The following is a 22,495-nucleotide window of genomic DNA, read 5'->3' on the forward strand; positions in this document are numbered from 1 at the left end:
CATCCAATGTCCCTGGAATCCTTCTAGCAACAAGAGAAAGAGGGGCCAACTGGACCGGCTCAAGACATTTTCACACCTGAGGCAAACTACAAAATAGCACCTCCCTGCCTGCCTGGGACAAAGGAGTGAGTGAAGATTTACATCAGGAACAAGGGGGGGGGGGGATAAAAATCTGCTGCCCCTGTGGCTCTTGCCACCTAAGGCAGTTGCCTCACCTTGCCTCATAGGTGGGCCAGCCCCATGGGTCAATACTATTAGTTCTCTCCTGCTAAAGATGGTTGGCACCAGAGATGGGAGGCTGTGACTTGCTAAGACCACCTTAGTGAGTTCATGGAGAATGTGAATCATGGAATTATGGCCTCCACCCACCCGAGCTCACAATCTTTTTAGGGCCTAGTCTAGACTAGATTAGGATCTCTGAATCCAGCTTCTCTGCTTTTTTTAACTGTAGTTTTGCAGCACCTGGAGCATATGTACAAGCACATAGACCAAGAAAATGTCTGTCGTTATCAGGAATGGGAAGTGGAGAGGCTGTGTGTCGCAGGACAAGATCGGTCTGGGCTCTGGGACAGATTGATTCCTTACCACCACCACTTTGCTCTCACATTTAGTAATGTAGTTATTTTGTCCCATAGGACACAGACAGGAACCCCAAGACCCAGTGTCACACCTTACCTTCCAGCCAGGGAAGAATTTTGCATGCAGTCCATGTCTCCTTAGAGGGGTTGGGGATTCTGTCAGCATGATAAGCTCATAACTTTCACTTTGCCAGCATTTCTTATGAAGGAGAGAGTGGGAACTTCCTCCCCATGGAGTGGATAGTGCCATTATATACTTTAGTCACTAGGTGGCACTGGACTTAATTGTTTTAATTATTGTGTGTGGCTTTTGGTGTATTACAATTGTTGTAAACTTTGATTTTTTAAGAAATGAAATATATAATATACAAAGGTAAAAACGGTAAAAGGTAAAGGACCCCTGAACAGTTATGTCCATTCAAAGGCAACTATGGGGTTGTGGCACTCATCTCGCTTTCAGGCTGAGGGAGCTGGCATTTGTCCACAGACAGCTTTCTGGGTTGTGTGGCCAGCATGACTAAACCGCTAATAATAATAATAATAATAATAATAATAATAATAATAATAATAATAATTTATTTGATCCCCAGCCACTCTGGGCGGCTTCCAACAAAAATTAAAAATACATTAAAATGTCACACATTAAAACCTTCCCTGAACAGGGTTGCCTTCAGATGTCTTCTAAATGTCATGTAGTTGTTTGTCATGTAGTTGTCTGGTAGTTGTTTATCTCTTTGCCATCTGATGGGAGGGCATTCCACAGGGTGGGCACCACTACCGAGAAGGCCCTCTGCCTGGTTCCCTGTGGCTTTGCTTCTCGCAGTGAGGGAACCACCAGAAGGCCCTTGGTGCTGGACCTCAGTGTCCAGGCAGAACGATGGAGGTGGAGACACTTTAGGGCTTTAAAGGTCAACACCAACACTTTGAATTGTGCTTGGAAATGTACTTCAGGTGCAACGGGACACTGTGATGGAAGCCAGAATGCATGGAAACACCATTTACCTTCCTGCTGCAGCAGTTCCTATTTATCTACTTGCACTAGCGTGTTTTTGAACTGTTAGGTTGGCAGGAGCTGGGACAGAGCAATGGGAGCTCACCCCGTCACGGGGATTCAAACCGCCGACCTTCAGATTGGCGAGCCCAAGAGGCTCAGTGGTTTAGACCACAGCTCCACCCATGTCCCTACACATAATACTTTTTGTAAACAAAATCTGAGTGGAGTCAGGCGTGCCCTGTGGTTGCTCTGTACTTGTTTCAGACATGAAATAAAGCTCTTCTCTAGGTGGTGTGTTCTTTTGGAAGCCTGATTGTAGCAGGGAGTGTGTGGCAAGGAGTGGGGGAGACACCACAGACCAGAGAAAGAGACCCCCGTGAACCAGATATGCCCCAAAGGTCATCAGTTCCCTATCCCTTATCTAAGCCCTCCATTATACCCACCTCCACTTCCCAAATTTTGATCTGCTTTGTCTGTGCTGAGTGTGATTGATCCTGCTGACTTCTCTGTATCAACATGCATTGAAAACATGTATTGGGCTAATAAAGCTTTGAGACTTAAATGACCTAGCATGTCATTTAGCATTGCAGGTAAAAGTCTGCTGGGTTTCATTCAACATATTGCTTTCTGGGCCTTGGATTCCCTCCACTGTTGTTGGTTTGCCAGTGCTCTGGACTTATTGGAACAGTTGCCATGGAGCAGGAAAACCAGGAGAATCCAGTCTGCCTTAAAGAATCCTGCATTACTTAAACTAAAAGGCTAAAACTATCCTATCAAAGCTTCATTTTAAGCTGCAAAGGGATGTGCTCTGCTGAGCTCAGGAAGGATAAAGGTAAAGAGACCCCTGACCATTAGGTCCAGTCACAAACGACTCTGGGGTTGCAGCGCTCATCTCGCTTTACTGCCCGAGGGAACCAGTGTACAGCTTCCGGGTCATGTGGCCAGCATGACTAAGCCGCTTCTGGTGAATCAGAGCAGCACACGGAAACACCGTTTACCTTCCCGCCAGAGTGGTACCTATTTATCTACTTGCACTTTGATGTGCCACCCACATCCTCAGCGCCATCCGCTGATAGTATCTAATGAATACAGTGGAACCTCAGTTGTCGAATGTAAGACAGTTTGACTTCCGAAACGTTTGACAACCAAGGCGCAAAGGGCTATCAGCAATTTCCATTGAGAAAATTGAACACACCAAGGAAGCCGTTTGACTTCTGAGGCACAGTCAAAAACGGGTTTTTGGTTTTCGGGTTCCGAAACGTTCAGCTTCCAAGAAGCTCGAAAACCAAGGTTCCACTGCAGATGCTCTCCTAGCATCTATTCACATCCCTGCATATTGTGGCTGGGAAACAGTTAAATTTGGCCCTATAAAAGGCATGGCAGTACTGGGGATAGTCAAATTCAAGGTAAAATCTATGTGGTGGTGGAGGTGGGGTGTTTGTGTGTCCCCTTCCCCCACTGCCTGAATTGATTTCAGTCAGGGCTAATTTTTTTGTATTGCAGATTATGCCTTGCCTCGCATGGCATGTATAATATTCTGCTAATTGAACGTAGTAATAAGGGCAAAGATGGATAATGGCGTGCGCAGTATTGAGTTGCAACTGCACACTGCTCTGTAATCAAGACTAGCGTTCCTAAGAACCAGTATAATGTGTCTTAAGCGGTTTCTAATGTATTCTTGGAAATGCCAGCACAGGCTTCCCCTTCCTTCATTAGAATCCGTGTGTGAAAGATTCCCTGTCTTCAGATTTTGACCTTTCGAAAGCCTGAAGGGCAGAAGTAACATTATTGTTTTAAAACACGAGGCCGAGAGTTCCTTTACCGTTCATTCGGAGAGTAAATCTATGCTGACAACCCTTTGGGGCTGTGATCAGGTCTCGGGTTTTTAGAAAGTGTCTGGAGCGCAAGTCTTGCCTAGAGGATCCTTAGTCCTAAGTGTGCGCAGACAGGTTCAGATTACTTAGTGGGAAGAGAACAGTCACTCTGCACATGCCATAGGGCTGTTTTCCTTTCTGTCTGCCACACATGCATCCCTGATCCTTAATTGTAAAGCAAGGAGCAGCTGGGGAAACACAACCAGATTGGTGCAGTATAAATAATAAAATTATTCAACGGCACACTTAAGCACTCAGATCATGCTCAGAGACTCTGTGCTCAAATATTCACAAATGGAGTGCCAGTGCCGACATTCAGGTTCTAGGCTGAATTCCTTGCACATATTAGCAGCTCTCCATGCAGGCAGACATGAGCTCTATGAGCACAGGCAGTGACTCCCACTGGTTATCCCACCTCCTTCTCTGGGGCTGGGAGATTGGGATTGGGTGATAATGACCAGGGAGGGTTGCCCATTTTTCAACCAGGCCCTGTAACTGTGTTCTTAAGAGCAGTGCAATGTGCAAACATTAGCAGCCGATAATTGCTCATCTCAAGTTAAGTGAAATGCTTAACTTGCTGATTGCAAATTCTGTGCCAGTTTTGAGATGCAAAGGAAGCTTTCGGGATCTCCAAAATGTTCCTTAAAACCCCTTTCCCCTGATGCGGACACATTGTTTGGCCCTGATCCTTGCTGCATCCTAGAGCAGGCATAGGCAAACTCCAGCCCTCCAGATGTTTGGGACTACAATTCCTATCATCCCTAGCTAACAGGACCAGTGGTCAGGGATGATGGGAATTGTAGTCCCAAATATCTGAAGGGCCGGAGTTTGCCTATGCCTGTCCTAGAGACATTTTAATCATTCTTCTTTTTACAGACCATGTGGCATAGCCAATTAGGGACTTATGCAGCCAGGCTATCTGATACAGTCAATTAAGGATCGCAGAGTTAGCAAGATAACATCATGACACCATATAAGCCAATCAGATTCTGCCATATGGTTATGACATCCTGAAGCCTGCTCAGAGTGAACAAGAAGAGGAAGCACTGCCCTCACTCTGAATGAGGAGTGCTGCTGCTCCAGTCCATCTGCATTGTGCTGTGGCTCAGTTTTAATGCATCAAGACAGGAAGTGTCACCTGGTTGCCATGGCGACATGGGAACAGGCTTCTTCCTAACTGCCCCAGCACATTTTCAAACCTATCTGTGATACCCTCTCCCTATTTTCCAAGAACTGAGATTTCTGGGAACTGCAGTATCTTAAGAGGGCTGAGGGTGTGGTTCTGGGAGGGAGAAACTACGGTTCCTGGGACTCTTTGGGGAAAGATAAGTGTTATAAGGTGGACTGGATGTGCTTTTAATATATGGCGAGTCTCTCATGGACACCCTAAAACAAGGCCTGTTTTTCCTGGTGTGTTTGCAGACTTACAAACAGCTGCTGACTGACATGCTGACATGATATCCATCTTCCAAGATCTGAAGGGCTAGAACAGCCTTTCTCAACCTGTGGGTCCCCAGTTGTTGTTGGACTACAACTCCCTTCACCCCTAGCTAGCAAGGCCAGAGCTCAGGGATGATGGGAGTTGTAGTCCAACAACATCTGGGGACCCACAGGTTGAGAACCGCTGGGGTAGAAGATGGAGCAGGCTTGTTTTCTGCTGCTCCAGACGCCAGGACCTGAATCGATGGATTCAAACTGCAAGAAAGGAGATTCCAACTCAACATCAGGAAGAACTTTCTGAGGGGGAAAGCTGTTTGACTGTGAAACAGATTTCCTTGGACAGTGGTGGACTCTCCTCTGTTGGAGGTTTTCAAACAGAATTTGGATGGGCGCCTGTCAGGGATCCTTTAGCTGACCTTTGAGGTTCTTTTCCAACTCTACAATTCTACGATTCTATGGCCGATCAACCACAAACACCTCAAAGGCCACCTTCAGCATAAGAATGACTCTAAGTGCCATTCCTTGAGGCGGTGAGTTCCATCTTGCAGACTCCCCTCCCCCCCATCCCATTAAAACAAACGTTCCTTGCTAGTGCTGCCCTTCAAGTTGCCTTGTGGCCTGAAGCACAACTCCCCTTTGTTGTTCTCCCAACAAAATTATACCCTCCCCTCTGCGCATATATATCCCCTTCTGTCCCTCCCCATCGGCTGGCTGTCCTGTTTCCGAAGCTGATTCCAATTCCTCCTTTTCCTGTCCCTCTTCCCAGTCTGTGTGGGTCCCTCCCTCTGTAGCATCCCTTTGTTCTCTCCAGAAGTTGCTGGTTCCTCTCCATTTATTATCTTGCAACAGAGACTCTCTCTCTCTCTCTCTCTCTCTGCTCCCCCCTCCCCGTGATCCATAATGAAGACGTTAAATAGAAACACACACTAACACGAGGCCCCTGGTGCTCCCAGCCCCCTCCGCCACTGTTCCTTCTCCTCCTGGCTCAGCAAAACGCCGTTCTCCATTACCCTCTTTGATTCCAGGTCTTTAAGCCAATTTTCTACCTACTTGTCAGTGTGTATAATCTCCAACTAATGTTTCTCTTCTCTCTCCCCCCCCCCTTCTTCCCCTGCCTTCATTTGCAGGGTTCTGAGAGAGAAGCAAGAAGCAAACTTCACAGCAAATCTGTCTGCACCAGAGTGACATCTCCTGTCAAGCTACTTCTGTCAAGATCCGCCTTTGATAACTCAGCCCCTGGCTGGCACTTGCAGGGAAGCAGCATCCGCAGCTCCTTGCAGCTGTCTGACATTTATTTTCTGCTTCATGTAGGTCACCCCAGCTGGCCAATAAAGTCCAGAAACTCCCCACACTGCAAAGAGCTCACTAAAGGGTGGTCTACATTCCCCCCTCCTAAATTTGCCCTGACTTTTTCCAAGAGTTTAGTTCTCTATGGTGGTGCTTTGCAGAATGTTTTCCTTTTTCTTTCATTTTAACGCAGAAAATAATTCTTCCAGAGTAGAAAGAAAGGGAGGCAGACCTGGGAAAAGTCCTTATTAGTGGTAGAATAAGCCATTGTTTCAGTGACACTCCCCCCCCCCTCTTATTTCTTCTTCCCCTACTTGGTTTAGTCACACGAGCAATCCTAACCAATCAGGAATCACACAGTGTCTGGATTGTGACACTTGGCCACATTACTGATTGAATTTGGCTATGTAATGTAGCGACATGCAGACAAAGCCAATGAGAATGAAGGCAATGCTTCTTGGATGAATCACATGGGTGAACCGAGCCAAACGGGGATCATGTAATGTGCAGGATGAGGTCATCACGAGGAGACTACTTTACCCAAGTGTTGAATTCAATCTGTGGCATCTCACCAATTTTCAAGAGGTTTGCTTATGCATGACAAGAGCCCCTCCAACGCAGCTACCTCAACACCCACTGGTCCAAAGGCAGAACTACATGTTACACCAGCAAAGAAACTGTAACTGACATGTCACCTGGTTTTGTGGATAGTGGCACAGGGAAGGGGGTCATTTTCAGAGGAAAATATGCAGGCACGGGGAGGGTGCTTAGACCTTCCTATGCCTATCAGTTCCTCCCTGCAAATTCCACCTCCCATATATTCCTTCCTCTAGCCAGGATTATTCCAGTTTTACTGGTTGAATAAGAAGTAAAGAAAGAGAATTGAGCAGTGGCGCATCTGTAGTGTGGAAGTGTGGAAGGGGCTAAACACTCCTCCTTTCCCTCTTCACTATTCTCAGAACTCCTTTCCCTCTTCACTATTCTCAGAACCCTCCCAGTGTCTGCTTTGCAATGTGCAGCTCTGCCCCCAGAGAAAACCAATTTTGCAGAAGCAGAGCATCGTGAAACTCTAGCCACATCCACACCACATGTTGAAAGTACTCATGCACCACTTTAAGAGTCATGGCTTCCCCCAAAAGAGTCCTGGGGGTTGTAGCTTGCAAAAGGGGCCACGGCTTGTTAGGAGACACTTATCTGACCACAAATCCAAGGATTCTTTGTGGCGGAAGCCACGACTGTGCAAGTGGCACATGAACTCTTTGAACGTGTGGATGTGGCGCCCCTTCCTCATCATTTCAAAAGGTAGAGTGGCAACGGGCTCCCCAACCATCTGGCCTTCATGGCCTGAAACCCAGAACTTGCTCTCTTCTGTTCCATTAGCAGAAGCCGTTAAATGTTGTTTGCAGTCCTCCTCCTTTGCAGCCTCACACTGGGAACATGTGAGAGTCCCACATAAACTGAGCCTTTGAGATAAAACAAAGGGCGGAGAAACAAGGGGAAATGAAAACCCTGTGCTTCCACATAGAACATTTCAATGAGCATGAAGGTCACCCTCCCCCTTGGACAACCCCTCTCCACCCCAGGTCACTTCTGAGCCCCCTTAAAGGAACAGGCCACATGTTGAAGGATGGTAGAGAGGGTGTGAACAGCTGGCATGGACAATGGCTAGAGTCATACCTCCCAAGTTTATCCTTGTTTATCAGGGATGTCCCAATCTGAACCTAGTTTATTCCCCCCCCCAGCAGATGTGCCAGAGCAACCTTTGCCAACCTGATGCCCATTATGGGAGTTGTCTTCTAAAACATCTGGGGGGCACCAGGTTGGTGCCAGCTGTGCCAAGGGGATGGAGAAATGACTCCAGTCCTTGCCACTTTCAATGTGTGTCCATCCATAAGTCCCCACTGTCCAGTTTCCACATTAATTTGCATTTATAAAATAACACGTTTTTCTCCAAAAATTCACTTTTCGAAATTCATTTTTGTTTGTTTTTAGTTGAGAGCTGCGTGGCATTTGGAGAAATGCAAAATCTGATTAAAAGCTGCCTTCCAATCCACACATTAATTATGGAAGGTGCAGATCAAGACAGCTCATGTTGGAATTTCTGAAGGTGGGATTTCTCGAACTCATCCCCCTCTACCACCGGGATATGTGGTTGACACGGACACTCCTGAGCCTTGCAAAATATCTGATGGGTGCATCTGTCTGGGTGATCTTTTGCTTTCCTCTACTTATGACAGAGGGACGAGGGTGGCGCTGTGAGTTAAACCACAGAGCCTAGGACTTGCCAATCAGAAGGTCAGCAGTTCGAATCCCCGCAACGGGGTGAGCTCCCATTGCTCGGTCCCTGCTCCTAGCAGTTTGAAAGCACGTCAAAGTGCAAGTAGATAAATAGGTGGGAAGGTAAACAGCGTTTCTGTGCGCTGCTCTGGTTCGCCAGAAGCGGCTTAGTCATGCTGGCCACATGACCCAGAAGCTGTACGCCGGCTCCCTCAGCCAATAAAGCGAGATGAGCGCCGCAACCCCAGAGTCGGCCACAACTGAACCTAATGGTCAGGGTTCCCTTTACCTTTTACTTATGACAGGCTTGGATTTGGGGTGTTAAGGTGACCAGATGCAGAGAAGGACGGGGTTCTTACGGCACCTTTTAATTGTTGTGTAGGAGAGGAAATGTCTCCCGAGGCAATATTCACCATAGTATATTCAAGGCAATACACAATAGGGCACAAAGTAATGCAAACCATAACTCCTTTTCCCACCCCTGCAAAGCAAATTGCATGACAGGTTTCCAAGGGGCGACCTGGAGACCTGCCCTGCACCTTTAAATCACGAGTGACGTCTGCAAAATTCTCTGCATCTGAATTTCTTTCTAGATTTTGTTGATCCCAATTACTCATTCTTGCAAGCAGAGCAGCACTAATATATCAGCAACCCAGCATTCTTTTCTTCTTTTTAATTTCTGAATTTTGCTCAGGCTGCTGCGATTCATGTCTTCCTTTTGTTTTGTTTTCACTTACACATTACTGATGTGCACCAGTGCATATGTGCATTGATTAAATCGCAGCACAAAAAGGAATCATGATGCAATCACGCAAGAGCATCAAGATTACTTTTCTCTCTCTTTTTGGCACGGCATTAATCAATATGCGTATACACTGCCGTCATGGTATGTTAACATGGGGGCCTGGGGGCCTGAAAGGTGGCATGGAAAGAAATCCATAACATAATACACAAAGCCATAGCTGGCGGGGACAGGACTAGCTAGCCTTTCTGCCCTGGATGAAGACTACAGAGGGGCACCATTGAGGCTCCCAGCCTGTGTGTGTGTGTGTACACAAATGCACATGGGGAGGTGCCAAAGTGGGTCTTTGACCCAGGTGGAATACAGTGGTACCTCAGGATGCGAAGGGGATCTGTTCCGCAGCCCCGTTCGCATCCTTAGTGGAACGTAAGATGCAACGGCACATCTGCGGGTCTCATTTTGCCGCTTCCGCGCATGCGCGTGGCGTCATCTTGAACATATGCGCGAGCGGCGAAACCCGGAAGTAACACGCTCCATTACTTCCGGGTTGCCACGGAGCGCAACCCGAAAGCGCTCAACCTGAAGCACATTCAACTCGAGGTAAAGCCTAGTTTCGCGCCTGTAACACAATGAAATGGGAGGAATCTGCTCATTCCTTTAAATTACTCAGTGTAGTGAACGGCAAGGCATCCCTGCCTCTTCTCGCCCCTCTCCTCCCAATCAGCTGCCTCACTGTGCAGCCTCAGCTGCAACAAAACATGTCTCTCCCTTATTGGTCATTCCCGCCACAGCAAGCACCGTAACCTTCCAACAGTTTGACTTCGCCCCATGGGCATAGCCAGGATTTATATTACCGGGGGGGGGGTGCAGGAAACCCACCTGTCAACATCCTCTCTCTAGCAGATTTGGAATGAAAAGTCTCTGTGACAGTTGTTTTAAATTACTTTCTTTTGACCCCAAGTGCTCAGAAAAACCTGTCAAAATCTTTCTACAATTTCTACCTTTTAGTTAAGTATTTTTCTTTATTTAGTTGATTCAGGAGGGGCAGCTGCCTGTTCCCTGACTTCATCCATGTCCCAGAGGCTGCTCCCACTGGCCAGTCTGGCAGCCACATTCTGGACCTTTGATGGGCTAAATGATCTGGATCTTGTGGGTCTCAGGAAGCCCCTTTCCCCTTTCCTCACCTCTCCCTGAGATCTCATAAATGCTCTTTGTCCTTTCCCATCCCCCTTTATTTTTACAGAATGGAGACCCTTGTCCCTCAGCCGTGCCCTGACAGTGCAGTGCTTTTGACATCTGCTATGTTCCTTCCTCCTCTGTGCATTGCCACTGTCAGGTAAAGACATTTTTACTTTTGAAAAGCCTTCGCTTATGATAGGCAAAGGCCATCACTCAGAAGTTCCTCAGAGTTAGTTTTTCCTCTCCTTGGGGGCTGCTGGAGTGTGCCGTTTCCATTTACCATCTTTAAGACTGCTGATATATTTACTGCTTTGATCACTGCATTCATAGATGACTGAATAGAGTTTGGGCAAAAAAAAAAAAAGGCAAACAAATGAGTAACCAAATAAACGATTTCAATTATTCGTATCCCATGTTTCCATCGGGCTGGTGTCCAAGGCAGCTTATGTAACAATTAAAAATCAATGCAGAAAAGCCTGAAACACATCATATCAATAAACCAATTTAGAAACTCATCAGCGTAACAACAGGTGGTTTAAAAAAATCCACAGCCAGCAAAAAGCTTTGGTGAGTTGTTCTTTCGTCTGCCCTGATCCTTCCAACATTCTGCTTCATGTGGTGGTGGTGGGGGGGGGAGTTCTATTATGATCAGAGGGAGAGAAAAAAGAGTCTCCCTATCCATTTCTCAACACCATAATTTTCTACACCTCTTAGCATGCCCCCCACCCCCTTCCCCAAACTCTTCTTTTTTTCCAAACTAAAAAGCCCTCAGCAGTCTAACTTCCAACCCCTTGGTCATTGTGGCTGTCCTTTTCTGCAACCTGAAGATTCCTCTTGTGCTTTAACTTGCCCATTGCAATCCATGCTCTGGTAACTTCCATATTAGACTGCTGCAATGCACTGTACATGGGGTTGCAGCTAGACTGGTGACTGGGAGTGGCTGCCGAGACCATGTAACACTGGTCCTGAAAGACCTACATTGGCTCCCAGTACATTTCCGAGCACAATTCAAAGTGTTGGTGCTGACCTTGAAAGCCCTAACGGCCTCGGCCCAGTATACCTGAAGAAGCGTCTCCACTCCCATCATTCACTGAGGTCCAGCGCTGACAGCCTTCAGGTGGTTCCCTCACTGCGAGAAGCCAAGTTACAGGGAACCAGGCAGAGGGCCTTCTCAGTAGTGGCGCCTGCCCTGTGGAACGCCCTCCCATCAGATGTCAAGGAAATAAACAACTGACTGACTTTTAGAAGACATCTGAAGGCAGCCCTGCTTAGGGAAGTTTTTAATGTTTGATGTTTTATTGTATTTTTAATATTTTGTTGGAAGCCGCCCAAAGTAGCTGGGGAAACCCAGCCAGATGTGCGGCGTATAAACAATAAATTATGATGATGGAGATGATGAAGAAGAAGAAGAAGAAGAAGAAGAAGAAGAAGAAGAAGAAGAAGAAGAAGAAGAAGAAGAAGAAGATTTGGAAACATCAACAGGTTCAAAATGAGGCAACCAGATTATTGGCTAGGGTTGCCTTGAGAACGCAGATAAACCCCTGTTCTAAAAAATCTGGATTGGCAGCCAGTTCAATTTAATTTGCTCACACTGGAGTTTAAAGCCCCCAAAAATAACTTAGGTCCCAAATATCCTAAAGATTACCTCCTTCCCTGAAGACCCTCCAAGGTTTTAGGATCAGCTTAGGGGGCCCTCTTGGTAGTTCCACCTCCCTAACATGTTCAGGGTAGTGGTAGCCCAAGAGAGGACAATTTCTAAGTTGCAGAACTCCATCCGCACAGAGGTGTGCTTGGCAACTTCACCATACAACTTTCAACAAATGCTGAAGACGCACCTCTTTACCTGACCTTTGACAGCTAAAAAGTGTGTTTTCAAGGTCCATGGTATTCTTGTGACTCATCTGTTTTAACTGTTTTAAATCCTGGATCTTAAATTGTTGCAACCCACACTGAGACCTTCTGGTGATGATGAGGATGGTAAATTGTGATACTGCTGTTGGCATCCATCTGCCTCGAGAGACAATGGAGTTTGCCTCCAGGGGAAAAGTCAAAGCAAAGTGACCTTCCCAGGGCACAAGCCTGGGCACTGTGTATGGGGCGGGGAGTCCTGGGCTGCCCAGACAACAAGACCTTCTCATTCTTGCTGATGTGATCCAAAGGAAGGCAGGGCAATATGTTTGGCACCAGCTTGGCTGCAGGAATTGCTAGATGGAGATGTACAAGGCCCCATCCAACCACCTTAGGGACTCCACTCCAGATTTGTGTAGGGTTTACTCAGAAAACTCTGGTCCTAGACCTCCACTGCCTTGTGGGACATCTCTGGGGAATTATGATGAATATGATGGTTTTACTGTACCTGGGGAGGCAAGGCATGGTGGCTTCTCACACCTGCTGCCCCCCCATCCTTTTGTCTATTCCTTCACAGCACACCTGTTCATGACCACAGATTGGGGAGAGGGATGGTTGGAAAGTCTGGAGGCAGGAGAGAACCTACTGCTGCCTCATCTGGTTAAAGCGGCGGTGAATCTAAGGTACAGGGGGAATCTCTCAATCGCATCCTAGCCGGTTTACTTATCTCAACGTTCTTTGATGTGAGGTTAACAGAGAAGAGGACAAAAGGCCCCATTTGCAATTAGATGGAATCTCAGCACTGGAGCGCTTCAATTAGAATGCAGCTTTGGTTTACAAACACACACGAACACACACCTGTCTCCAGTCTAGCTGTAAAGAGAAATGAACCCCTTTTGGACCAAGGAAACAATGAAGTGGGAGAATGACTGATCTCAAAAGCAGCGTTAAGTCTATTTTATGTTTTGCTGCCTCTTTTATGGGCACAGGCTCCAGGTTATGCGGCAATGAAAGGTACAGTTTGCGGGGTGCTTTGCAGGGAACCTTGAAAGTTAAAAGTGGTGTGGAAGTGTTTTAAATGAATAGTGTGGATAAGCCCTATGACACGGTGCCGGGCTTGGGTGGCAGATGTAGCGGGGACACAGGGAAGGCACCTTGTTGTAGAAACTGTTCCCTGGAAGCAGAATGCTTGAAAACCACTGAGCATCAGAGCTTCTCTCTCTCTCTCTCTCTCTCTCTCTCTCTCTCTCTGTGTGTGTGTGTGTGTGTGTGTGTGTGTGAGAGAGAGAGAGAGAGAGAGAGAGAGAGAGAGAGAGATATTTCCCCAGGATGAACATAAGCGTATGCCTTCTTCTTAATCATCTTCTTCTTTTAAGTCCAATGAGAGAGAGAGACGCAAAGGTGCTGTTGGGCTGTCTTCAGTCCATTCCCTCTGATTGAAAACCCTCTCCTCCATCTTTAGAAACTGGTGCCCGAGTTTGATTTTAATTTTCCTCTTCCCTCCAAGTTCATTTTCCCTTGTGTGTTGGTTCCCTTGTGTGTTTCAGGGTTTTTTTTTTATAGATTGTAAACCGACGGATAGGGACTGTCTTGTTTTAGCTGCACGTAAGCTGTTGAGGGACGCGGGTGGCGCTGTGGGTAAAACCTCAGCGCCTAGGACTTGCCGATCACATGGTCAGCGGTTCGAATCCCCGCGGCGGGATGAGCTCCCATCGTTCAGTCCCAGCTCCTGCCCACCTAGCAGTTCGAAAGCATCCTTAAGTGCAAGTAGATAAATAGGTACCGCTTTATAGCGGGAAGGTAACGGCGTTTCCGTGTGCTGCGCTGGTGCTGGCTCGCCAGAGCAGCTTCGTCACGCTGGCCACGTGACCCGGAAGTGTCTTCGGACAGCGCTGGCCCCCGGCCTCTTAAGTGAGATGGGCGCACAACCCTAGAGTCGGACACAACTGGCCCGTAAGGACAGGGGTACCTTTACCTTTTTAAGCTGTTTTGAGAGCCTTTTTGGCTGAAGAGCAAGGTACAGATGTGCCAAATAAATAAATAAAAATCCTAATAGTGGCTGCACAGTTGTGAAGAAATGGCACTCTACTCATAGAATCATGAAATCATACAACTGTAAAGTTGGAAGGGAACCCTGAGGGTCATCTAGTCCGATCCCCTGCAGTGCAGGAATTTCAACTAAAGCATTCAGAGCAGATCGCCATCCTCTGCTTAAAGACCTTCAAGGAAAGAGAGTCGACCAGCTTCCGAGGGAGACTGTTCCACTGTTGAAAGAAACCTTTAAAAAACACACCCCCAAAAACACTTTTGTTCCATGATGAAGAACCAGTCTGTTCTGGCTTGCTAAAGGCCCAGCTTACCAGCAGCCATCAGATTTTATATATATATATATATATTTAAGCCTGCCTCCAGGGAATGTTTGGGAAGAAGAGAAGATCCCCAAGAGGCGCCCGTCTGCGCTCCAGGCCCTGCGCGCTGCTTGGGAAAGCTCCTTGCCTCTCCTCTCCGGCTGCGCGCCTCTCGGAGCGAAAAGCGCCGGCGTCACCGGAGCCTCTCTCCGCGGTGGCGAGCGGGAGTCTGGGCCCGGGGCAGGATCCCACCTCCAGCCCCCGAGTTCACATCTGGTCCTGCTGAAACCCAAGCCGAGCCTGGGAAGCGCCGCTGCTTTGCGCGTGGCTCAAAAGAGCCATTTCACCCCCTTCCTCCTCCTCGCTCGGTCCCAAACAAGCTGGGGGGCTGGAGAGGCTCCTGTCGTCGGTCCCTTCCTCTCCTTCCTTCCTTCCTTCCTTCCTTCCCTGCCCGCCCTTGGCCCCGGGGGCAACGAGTGCCTTCCTGCTGCCCGCTCGCCCGGGCTCCCCCGAGCCTCCCTCTTTCCTTGCAGTCTGGCACCTGATTCCACTCCAGAGGGTCCGTAGCTGCTGTTGTCTTTTGGGTAGGGAGGGAGAGGGCAGGATCTAGTAACAAAGAGGACCCGGCGCTTTGTGTGCGTTTCTAGCGCAGCTGGCGCCAGCTTTGCCCAACCTGGCGCCCTCCAGCTCTTTTGGGGGGACTAGAGCGAGATGAGCACGGAACCCCAGAGTCGCCCGCCACTGGACCTAACTGTCAGGGGTACCTTTATCTTTACAGCTGGGGCTGATGGGAGCTGCAGTTCCCCCAAAAACGATGCCCTCCAACATTTATCCAATGAAAATAGGGATGTCCTATTTCATAATAATATTTTTATTATTTATATCCCGGTTGCCCAAGCCACTCTGGGCAACTTCCAACATGGTACCTCGGGTTACATACGCTTCAGGTTACAGACTCCACTAACCCAGAAATAGTACCTTGGGTTAAGAACTTTGCTTCAGGTTGAGAACAGAAATCGTGCTCCAGCAGCGCGGCAGCAGCAGGAGGCCCCATTAGCTGAAGTGGTGCTTCAGGTTAAGAACAGATCTCCGGAACGAATTAAGTACTTAACCCGAGGTACCACTGTATATAAAAAACATAATAAAACATGAAACATTTTAAAACTCCCCTATACAGGGCTGCCTCCAGATGTCTTCTAAGGTTGTAGAGTTATCTCCTTGGCTGGGGGGGGGGGAGGGAGGGTTGCATAACTCCATAGCCACCCACATTTCTCTGATGAAAATAGGGACGTCCTAAGGGAAAGCGGTACATCCTAGGATCAAATCAGAAACTGGGACGGGGTCTGTAAATCCGGGACTTTTCCCCAGAAAATAGGGAAATTTGGAGGGTCTGCCCCAAACAACCAGAGGGTGCCAAGATGAGGAAGCCCTCTCTAGTTCCACACCACAGACTGACAACGAAAGTCATGGGGCAAAGGCCAGAGGATCTTAAAATCATAGAGTTGTAGAGTTGGTAGGGACCCCGAGGGTCATCTAGTCCAATCCCCAAATGAACAAATTCCTATGCCCCACAAATAACCCAGAGGTGCACTTTAAATAAAAGGGCACATTCTGCTCATGTCAAAACACCAGGCAGGGTCCACAAATAACCCAGAGGTGCATTTTAAATAAAAGGGCACATTCTACTCATGTAAAAACATGCTGGTTCCCGGACCGTCTGCGGGCCGGATTGAGAAGGCGATTGGGCCGTATCCAGCCCCCCGGCCTTAGGTTGCCTACCCCTGGACTAGATCCTCAGGCTCCCTTCCAACTCTATGATTCTATGATCTCCAAAGAGCTCTGTCTTTTGATGGGATGAAAGAAGCACCCCCCTCCCCCCGGTGATTAAGCTGCCTGAATTCACCAAAGTCAGCTGATTAAAGAAATCTGAGTTGATTAATTGCACGAGCTTAAATTAATCAATTAAATCTGCATCAAAATGCGTATGAATAAAACAACAGCTTTGAAGAACATGTCCATTGTTTCAGCAGATCACAATCTTAAGAAGAACAGAGAAGATATCCCTCTTCTAGGACTGTGGTTGTCAGCTGAAGCTTTTGTATTAAAACATAATTAACTTTTAATATGTGTGCGTATATAAAAATAAATAAATAAAATATGCATTCCAATTAAGTACAGGGCACACCTTTTTTTTTTATAGTCAAGCCAAAGTTTGTTTGTTTGTTTCTAATCTGTTTCTCTTTATGACTATACTCACAACTTATGAACGGATTGCTTATAGACGTAGACTTTGCGTGGACAAGTATACAAAATATGCAAAATACAGTAGGTTATATATTTATGTGTATATATCTGGATAATCCTCCTGCCCACCTAGCAGTTCGAAAGCACATCAAAAGTGCAAGTAGATAAATAGGTACCGCTCTGGCAGGAAGGTAAACGGTGTTTCCGTGCGCTGCTCTGGTTCGCCAGAAGTGGCTTGGTCATGCTGGCCACATGACCCAGAAGCTGTACGCCAGCTCCCTCGGCCAGTAAATCGAGATGAGCACCGCAACCCCAGAGTCAGCCACGACTGGACCTAATGGTCAGGGGTCCCTTTACCTTTACCTATCAGTGTGGTGTAGTGGTTAAGAGCGGTGGACTCATAATCTGGGGAACCGGGTTCGCGTCTCTGCTCCTCCACATGCAGCTGCTGGGTGACCTTGGGCCGGTCACACTTCTCTGAAGTCTCTCAGCCTCACTCACCTCACAGAGTGTTTGTTGTGGGGGAGGAAGGGAAAGGAGAATGTTAGCCGCTTTGAGACTCCTGAAGGGGAGTGATAAAGCGGGATATCAAATCCAAACTCTTCTTCTTCTTCTATCTGGATAATAATAGAATCGTAGAGTTGTAGAGTTGGAAAGGACGACGAAGGAAAGCTAGATGACCCTGGTGGTCCCTTCCAACTCTACAATTCTATGATTATATAAAGGGAATCTATGACTGGGAGTCCTGAAGGGATTTATCACAGATTCACCCTTCTAACAGAGGGCCTGGATACAAATAGCATCTCATGTTGGGAAGATTGAGGAGGGCAACCAAGATGAAGAATGAGGGAGTTGGGTATGTTTCGTCTGGAAAATAGGGGACAGAGATGGGACATGATAGCCATCTTCAGATATCTAAAGGGCTGTCACATGGAAGATGGAGCAAGCTTGTTTTCTGCTGCTCCAGAGGGGAGGCTCCAAACCAATGCCTTCAAGTTGCAAGAAAGGAGATTCCGTCTAGGTAAGTATCAGAAATAGCTTTCTGACAATAAGAGCTGTTTGACAATGGAACAGACTCTCTTGGGTGGTGGTGGAATCTCCTTCATTGGAGGTTTTTAAACAGAAGGCAAAGTAAAGGGACCCCTGACCATTAGGTCCAGTCATGGCCACCTCTGGGGTTGCGGCGCTCATCTCGCTTTATTGCCTTAGGGAGCTGGTGTACAGCTTCCGGGTCATGTGGCCAGCATGACTAAGCTGCTTCTGGCAAACCAGAGCAGCGCACGTAAACGCCGTTTACCTTCCCGCCAGAGCAGTACCTATTTATCTACTTGCACTTTGATGTGCTTTCAAACTGCTAAGTTGGCAGGAGCAGGGACCGAGCAACAGGAGCTCACCCCGTCACGGGGATTCGAACCACCAACCTTCTGATCAGCAAGTCCTATGCTCTGTGGTTTAACCCACAGCGCCACCCACATCCCTTTTTTAAACAGAAAGTGGATGCCAATTTGCCATAGATTCTTTAGCCGAGATTCCTGCATTTGCAGGAGGTTGGAGATGACCCTTGAGGTCCCTTCCAACTCTACAATTTTAGAATTCTATGATTGGATGGCCCCAGGTTCCAGGATTTTGATAGGGAGCATTGTGTTCCAGGGAAGGAGAAGTTCCTGCAGGAACCAGAGGCCTTTTCTTTCCAGCAGCAACAACTTTAATAGCTCTCCATTAAAACTCCCATCCCGCCTTGGAGATTCCTCTGTTCCTCAGTGCCAAGATCTGAGGTGTAGATGGTGTTCTTGGGCCCATCCTTACTTCTGCTTCTCCCATGCCGAGAAACCACGAGTCCGAGAAGTTTTCCACTTGTCCCACGCTTTCGAGGCACGAGCCCGAGAGATTACACCTCTCCCCTACCGCTTCCCCCCAGAAAAACCACTCTTTAGCAATTGCCGTTTGCTCCAATTCAGCGCTAAACCCCAGCTTTCCCCAGAGGGGAGGTGCAAACGAGCTTTGGCTAAGCTCATCATCTCTCGGTTCTTGTGGTAGCCGAGCCTGAGCGTCCCAGGGGAACGCTGCACCCCAGAGGACCTGGGAAGGGCTCTGCTTGCCAAAAGACCGAGTACTGCTTTGATGAAGACTTGCCAGGATTGTTTGGGAGATGGTGCCAGATTATTTCCAGGGTGGCGCAGCCCGAGACTTGCCCCAGCCATGGCTTCCTTCAGCTGCCTGCCTTTGGAGGAATTTTTATATTTTTTAATTATTTTGACTGGGTGCCTGTTTCCCCTCTTAGTTTTGTGACAGAAATCTCCAACACAACTCCTTTGCCATTCAGTTGGTTGCTGAGTTCTCCCCTTCCCCACCTAGTCCCCTCTCCCTCTCTCCCTCTCCTGTCTTCCTCTTGAGTCTTATTATGCCAAAGGAAAACAGTTTCCAAGTCAAATCTCTGAGTTGCAGCATGCAGGCAAATACTCATTTGACTTTCAAATCTCTGAGAACCAGAGAGGTATCTTCTCTTCTGATACAAACAAACATCTCAGGTAGAGGCAGCTGGCAAGGTGTGGTGGGGGGAGGGAGGTTGGAGGGCAGTGAATCCATTTTTGGCACTTTGTTTCAGTTTTAGGTTTCAGAGGGTTTTCCCCATCCTTTTATTATGGGCCCTTTCTGCTTTCGACAGCCTGTGTTCTCTCCACACAGCTGGGGTGACCGCCACCAGCTTCCCCCTACTCCTTGCGCAACCTTCTTACATTTAAAAACAAGCAGGCAGGCAGAAATTCAACTGGTGAGGATGAGATTGAAAGCATCCTTTTTCATTTTCAACTCATCACCATTTGTCATCTTGTCAGAATTGAGAATGGCTAGTTTTAACTCTGGTTTCTCTCACTAAATCAGGATCATAAACCATGGTTTGTAATGGGGTCATTCAGACAAACCACTGAAAAATTTGAGTTAGCCACAGTGTGTATGAAACAACAATCTACAGTTGTTGATTCTCTGGTTGGTGGTAGCCTTGGGTATTTTGTCCCTTCACCTACATGGCTTGGCTCCTTTGTATGAGTTGTATTAATGTATCTATGTGCTGTATTCAACTACATTCTATATTGAATAGATCCATTAAATTAATGTTAAATTAATGTACTTAAGTTAGCCACGTTAAGTATAATTGGTTTAATTGACAATGAAATGGTGAATGCCTGTGTATTGCTGAAAAGGGTTCAACATGGGGATTTTTCATGCGGACATATTAAAGCCAAGAATGGTCTCTTTGAGCTTTAACTGTGTTGATAATTAACTATTGTTGTTTTCTGCTAGCTAACATGTGAGTGTTTAACCTTAGATCACATGGGAGGCTATTGAATTGCAAATCACTGTTTTGAAGGGAGTTGCCCCTGAGTCTTTTGTTCCCTGGCTCCATGGAGTAAGGATATGAATGAAGCTCTCCAGGAAAACTTCTTCAGGCACAATGGATGCCGTTAGGAGAGTGACCTTTGCTTATAGGTCTGTTTGGATTATTTCATATTCTTGGGCTGGTGCGTGTCTTATGGAGCTGTTTGGATGTATCATTTGATATTTTAATTCTCTTGTGAAGAAAGTTCTGCAAGTAAATTTTAATTAAACTTATGGGCCCTGACAATGTTTTATTTCCAAAAAGGAGTCAGTTTTCATGCATCCAGTCACTTGAAACTGCACAGTATACAGCACAGTTTAATTAAGCCATGTCTATTCATTTCAATGCGTCTAACCTGAGTATGCCTATCATTGGATACATCCTACCTCTGCTTTTCTCCCCTGACATAAGGACTAGAAACTTGCTTTAAAAAACAAAACAAATCCCTGAAAGAAGAGATGCTGGCCTATGAGCCAACCCTCTCCCCCTCTCCCTCAGTCCCCAAATTCTATGTTTCCACAGCAATCCCACAAAACTACAGGGTGCAAGAAGTTCTGGGCTGCAGCGAGAGCTGTGAGCTGTGCTTCAGTACATTTCAAGGCATTTGCATTTAATTTAAAAACAGTGAGGAGGGGTCATTTGGATTCACCGATAGATTCATGAATCACAGTCACGTGTGGATTTTAAATACAATTTCCATCTGAGCTGTCGCCCACCACATGGTCTTCAGCGTAGCAGCAGGAAACGCAGAGACAGCTGCTGAGTTTTAATTCGGAAACCTTTCAAGCTGCCTCCCATGTTGAGGTCATATTGGAAGAACCCGTGACAGTCTGCGGAGAACAGGCAAAGCAGAATCGCTCTCTCTCCCCCACCTCAATTAAGTTTTGAAGAACCTGCTGGGAGGCCTGCTTAGGACTGAGCTTTGAACCCCAAAGAACTGAATGGGACTCACGTGCAGCCATTTCCAGCACAATCCTTCCCATTGAGATTCAGAATGGGGGGTGCCTTGTCTGCAGGCCCTTCTTCTGATGCCATCTGGAACAGGGCTTACTCCTGCGTAGTTGTGCTGAGGATGATGCCCTTGAGGCGTTGGGGAGGGCGAGAAAAGAGGCTTAGCGTTTGGCCAGTCAAATAATAAGTGTTTCTTTTATATAAGTATCAAGTTCTGAGAACAGCCACGCCAACTGTTCTTTCCCCCTTTTAAAGATGTGTTTATTGAGTTTTCAAAAACAGCAACGTACAAACAGCAAAGAGCAATGGCTGTGTGGGGCATGTCATTGTTGTGGTTGGCTTCCTTCTGTCTCGAGAGACAATGGAGTGTGCGCCTCCGGGGCCAAGTCAAACTGCTTCATCAGCAGTACCGAAGTGACATCCCTGGGGCGCAAGACTGGGCAGTGTATTTTGGAGTCCTGGGCTGCCCAGGTGACAAAACGCTTCCCTTTTCCTCACTGCTGTGGTCCAAAGGAACGTGAAGAAATGCGTTTGGCACCAGCTTGGCTGCAGGAGTTGCCAGTAGGAGGTGTACAAGACGCCATCCATCCAACTTAGGGACTTCACTCCAGATTTGTGTAGCGTTTGTGTCTTAGCCTTTTCTTCTCTTGAAGATATCCCACAAGGCAGTGGAGGTTTAGGGTCAGATTATTTCTTGTCCTAGATGGGCCACCTTCCCAGGTGGGCAAACCTCATCCACCCCTCACTTCCTTCTACAGCGTGTGCAGAAACCGCCTTCTTGACTGTTGGCCCCATATTGGTGTCATCCATTCAGTCCACCAGAGCCTGTCTTCACGAGAGCCTGATTCACTAAGCATTCGAGACTCATTGGCTACCCTCACCTGGTTTAGCCAGCCAGTCAAAGCCACTGCTGGGAGCATCCAGGAGCCACAGGTGAGAGCTGAGTGCAGGGTGGGGACCAAAGGTGGACAAACTACTGCAGAAGGTACACAATGAGTCCCCCACCAGAGGGGATTGCCCCTCCCCTAACACACCTTATTAAGATGCATACACCTTATACAAACATTATTAGAGATTCAGGTAGGTAGCCGTGTTGGTCTGATGCAGTCAAAATAAATAATTTTTTTTTTTTAATTGTCCAGTAGCACCTTAGAGAAAAACTAAGTTTGTTCTGGGTATAAGCTTATGCACACAAAAGCTTATACCCAAAACAAACTTAGTTGGTCTCTAAGGTGCTACTGTTCGAAAGCACCCCCAGGTGCAAGTAGATAAATAGGGACCGCTTACCAGCGGGAAGGTAAACGGCGTTTCCGTGTGCGGCTCTGGCTCGCCAGAGCAGCGATGTCACGCTGGCCAC

General features: G+C 47.3%; 1 long non-coding RNA gene across 1 annotated transcript; it reads left to right on the forward strand.

The window, feature by feature from the left end:
• Nucleotides 1-10,879: 10,879 nt before the first annotated feature.
• On the forward strand, nucleotides 10,880-20,314 carry LOC310845146. Its single transcript, XR_014564512.1, has 3 exons — nucleotides 10,880-10,938; nucleotides 12,797-12,902; nucleotides 20,137-20,314. It is a non-coding gene; the product is annotated as an uncharacterized lncRNA (long non-coding RNA).
• The last annotated feature ends 2,181 nt before the right edge of the window (nucleotides 20,315-22,495 follow it).

The sequence above is a fragment of the Podarcis gaigeae genome (genome assembly GCF_964106915.1).
Source record: "Podarcis gaigeae genome assembly, chromosome: 5".
NCBI classification, from domain to species: Eukaryota; Metazoa; Chordata; class Lepidosauria; order Squamata; family Lacertidae; genus Podarcis; species Podarcis gaigeae.